The sequence below is a fragment of the Condylura cristata genome, unplaced genomic scaffold (assembly GCF_000260355.1).
Source record: "Condylura cristata isolate star-nosed mole 26May11 unplaced genomic scaffold, ConCri1.0 scaffold00012, whole genome shotgun sequence".
Lineage (NCBI taxonomy): Eukaryota > Metazoa > Chordata > Mammalia > Eulipotyphla > Talpidae > Condylura > Condylura cristata.
Window position 1 is genome coordinate 56,029,710 of NW_004567113.1, and position 4,097 is coordinate 56,033,806.

Sequence of the window (4,097 nt, forward strand, 5' to 3'; positions counted from 1 at the left end):
GGCCAGTGCCGGGGAGCTCCCCTGCGCGCAGGAGAGGGACTGGGGAGACGAGGGGCCGGAGGCAACCCAGAGTCTCAGGCTGCGCGTCTGCCAAAGCTAGAAGCTGAGCAACACTACAGTCGCGACCCTGCTGGCCAGTGAGTGGCCTTCGGCTTCCAGGCGCCACTGGTGGTTGGTGACTGGCGTTGAAGTCATGAGTACAGGAGCAGAAGTGTCTACCCACAGGCTCTGCACCCCCGGAGACATGCTCTCGGGTCCCGCTAGGGTGCGTGTGGCGCCCCCAGGAACCGCCGGCCAGTGCACAGTGGTCAGCACGCCGCCACTACAGGAAGGGCCTAGACGGACCGCTGGGGTCTAGCCAGTCTCGGCCTAGCGCCTCCTCACGCACTGTCGAGTGCTGTTCACAGCGTGTTGAGGACTTTGCGCCTCGTCCGTCCTTGGCTGGAAGTCGCCCGCCCCGAGCGGGTCTCTGCCCCGAGTGGCCGCGGCTTCCCGGTCCGTCGACTCAAGTCACAGACGACTCGCGCTACACTGATTGATGTCTGCGTACTACTGGCCAAGTTCTTTCAGTGACCACTTCGCTCCCCTTGGCCTGCGGCCGCTCAGGCCCAAACCCGGGCTGCTAGTGACCAAGGACCAGCCAGCTCGCCCCCATGCTAAGTAGAGGCTGAGTGGCAGCCTTGCCCATGCCAAGTCTGGCATCGCCCATGTCCCTCCCAGGCCAGGTCAGGGCCCCAGTGCAGACCCTGACTGGTGCCGGACAGGTGCCTGACTCCACGCGGGGCCCTGGCGCCCAGAGGCAAGTGCACTAGTGGCCTCTGAGCGCCATTGCAGCGAGCAGATGGGGCGTGGTGGTCTGGAAAGGCTCCTGGGGACGCGAGGTGTCAGGCGCTGGTGAGAGACGGAGGCAGTGTGTCCCCTAGACGGCAGGACTGGGGTGGGGGGGCAGGCGCAGCACACAGGCCTCCTGCTCCCCTGAACGTGTTTCACCAGCTGCGACGGCCACCGGGCGCACAGGGCGACAGGGCTGGCGTGCGGACGGAGCACTAGGGAAAGCGCGTCGGGGAGGGGAGTGCCCTGCCCCCCTGCAGACATCCACGGTCCAGGCGTGGTGGAGTGAGGGCCGGGAGCAGGCCTGGCTGCAGCTCCCTGAGACCCGCCGTCTGCGCAGCTCGGCGGCACGGCTGTCTCCAGGGTGCTTTCCCGCCCGCCACCCCGCGTGCTCCGAGAGCTACCGCTGAGCTGGGAGGAAACGCCAGGCGCTAGCCCCGAGCGAGCGCTAGGCCCTTGGTGAGTGATCGCCCCTGGCCACGGAGGGCAGGACTCCCAGCGGGAGACCCTCTCTTCCCGCAGCTCGCCCTTCCAGAGGGCTGGTCCAAGGCCAGTGAGCGGACGGGCCGACCCAGGAAAACCTCCCGGTGGCTGCAGCCTCGGCACGTGGTGACCGCCAGAGACCCTGGTTCCTTTCCTGGGGTCGGGAGCTCCTGCCTGAGGCCACCCTCGCTTGTCACCGCACCCCAGGTCGTGGCTGGCGGGACTCCTTTCGGGCTCATTTCTCTGTCCACTGGCGGCTCCCAGGGGAAGGGGACCCAAGTCCACGCCCTGGCCCTGGCCTCCCTCCCCGTGCCGGGACCGGCTGGCGTCCTACCACCCCACAAGCCACGGGTGTGTGACCGGTCGGCACGGTGGGCACCCAGATGGCCGCCCGGCCCGGTGGCTGCCCTCCGCCTGCCCACCCGTCCTCCGCGCGCCTCCTGAGTGGCCTGGGCGTTGCCATGGAGCACAGCTCGGCTCACACCGGGCGCGTGCTGCTCCCAGCGCTCCAGCCGGTGCCCTGAGCGTGCCCTGCTGCCTCCCGCCTCACCCGGCCCATCCAGGAGCTGGCCTGTCCGCAGAGACTAAGCGTGGTTCTGCTTTGCCAGTGTGTTTTCTTCGACGATGCCTCTTCCGCGGCGGAGGGAGGTCGTCCAGTGACTCACTCTCCGGCCTCAGCCTTGGAGTACCAGTGTCCGTCCGTCCGCGGGCAGCGTCTTTGTTTCTGGGTCTCCTACGCTCTCACTCCGCGCCACTCCCGAACCCAGACTCGACCGCCTGCTGTGCTTCCGCAAGACCATGTCCTCAGGACTCCCAGGAGACTGTGGGACGCCGAAACTTGAGGTGCCCACCCCCGCGACCTGCTCCCTGGTGTCACCCCTGTGGCCGTGTCACCCCGTGGAGATCATCCCGCCACGCCCAGTCTGGTCGCCGGAGCCCCTGAAGAGGAGGGCTTAGCGTGTGCACCTGCGTGCTGCACTGTGCGCGCGTGTGTGTCTGTCCTGTCCTGGGGGGTGCCCAGACTCCCCAGACACTGCGTGAAGGGGCCCGGGCGAGCAGAGCCCTGCTGGCCGCCGCCGCAGCCAGGAGTTGGCGGGACCTAGTGCTGGCCTGTGGGCGCCTGGACGCTGGCGGGCAGCGGGAGGCCAGAGGGCGGCCCTGCCCGAGCCCTGCTCCCGCCCAGGTCCCGGACCTGCGCCTGAGCACCTGCGGAGGGCGAGACGGAGGCCAAGCCGCGCCGAGGCTGAGCGCCAGGGGACCCCGACTGGGCTCCCGCTGCGGAGTCCCCTGAGCCGCGACCTGCAGGGAGAAGCCTTGGCTGAGGGAGGTGGACAAGCGGCCACCTCGGGCACATGCACCCCCTGGACGTGGCCATAGGAGCATCTTGGTTTGCTGGGAAGTCCTGAGGCCGTGGGGCATGCTGCGGTCACGGCCGGAGCCCCCTCGGGAAGGAGAGGAGAGTGCCACCCCGGGAGCCACTGGGGGACTTGCCAGGGCAGCTGCGCTGGGCTCCGGCTGTGCCAGCTCTCCAGGACGCACGTGTGAGGGTGCCCGCCCCTGCCCGCAGCAGTCCAGCACAGCCTCCAGGCCCCCCCGGCCCCCCCAACCCCCAGGCAGCTCTTTCCATGCGTCCCACGAGGCCCAGCCCTGGCCAGCACTTCAGTTCTGTATTGCCCCTGGGGCTTCACTGCTTGGGAAGGACCCTCCTGAGTAAGTGTCCCCCACCGAAAGCCGGGGAGCCCGCCCAGATGGCAGGGGCTGGGGGCGGGCCTCGCTCTGCTGCTCGGGGAGCGGAGGGCTCCGGGCCTCGCGTGCTCCCTGGAAGCTGGGGCGGGGACAGACTTGGGCAGAGGCCCGAGGAGGGAGGCGCCCTCGGGGTGGGGCACATTCAGAGAGAGGCCCAGGCCCACACTGCGGGCGAGCTGGGCAGTGAGCGCTGGGCCTGCCGCCTGCGGGTCAGGGGACAGCTGAGGCTTGTCATTTATTCCCTTTTCACTTTTTCCAGAAGCGAGTAGCACCTTCTGCGGCGTGTCAGCGGGCGAGGGGCGCGGGATGGGGCCCGAGCACGGTGCCTGTGGCTGGTGGGGGGCAAACGCTTGACGTGACAGGATCGCGCAGCTCAGGGCTTCTCTGCCAGCACGCACGTGGCCCGGGGGGGCGGGCGGCGTGGCCACAGCTGGGGCCTCCTGGCCGGGCCTTCCGCCAGCCGTGGGCCCAGACCTCACAGACGGAGAACAGAGCTCTGGCTTGTTACGGCACAGCCCTTTGCCCAGTGAGCCAAATGCTGAAAGCCAGATGGTGACGTGGCGGGGTGGGGGGCTGACAGTAAAGCGTGCCACGCGAACTGTTCCCCGACTGCTGTGCCCAGTGGCAAGCGGGGGCTCCTGGGTGTGCTCACCGGGTGGGGCGTCGGACAGGAGGGCCGCGGCTCTGGGCCGGGATGGCCGCGGGGGGCAGCCGGGCCCTCAGAACTGGGCAACTGCCCCCTTTGGAGGAAACTGCCCCAGGTCAGCAGACAAGGGTCCTCGGGCGTGAGGCCCCACTGCAGCCTGGCAGTGTCGGCCACGCGAGACGAGACTTCACGGCGGCCCCCAGCCCGGGCTGGCGTGCTTGGGTCTGGGCCGTCGGGCCACCACACCACAGGGCCCTCTCCGTGGCCCCCGCCCCCCGCAAAGAGTACTTGGGGGGAGCGCGCCCGTCATGCAGGCGCCAGGCCGAGAAGCCGCAGAGCCCGGGCGCGCACCGCAACCCCACATGGGGAGAGGGCGGGCTGGCGGGGCCGG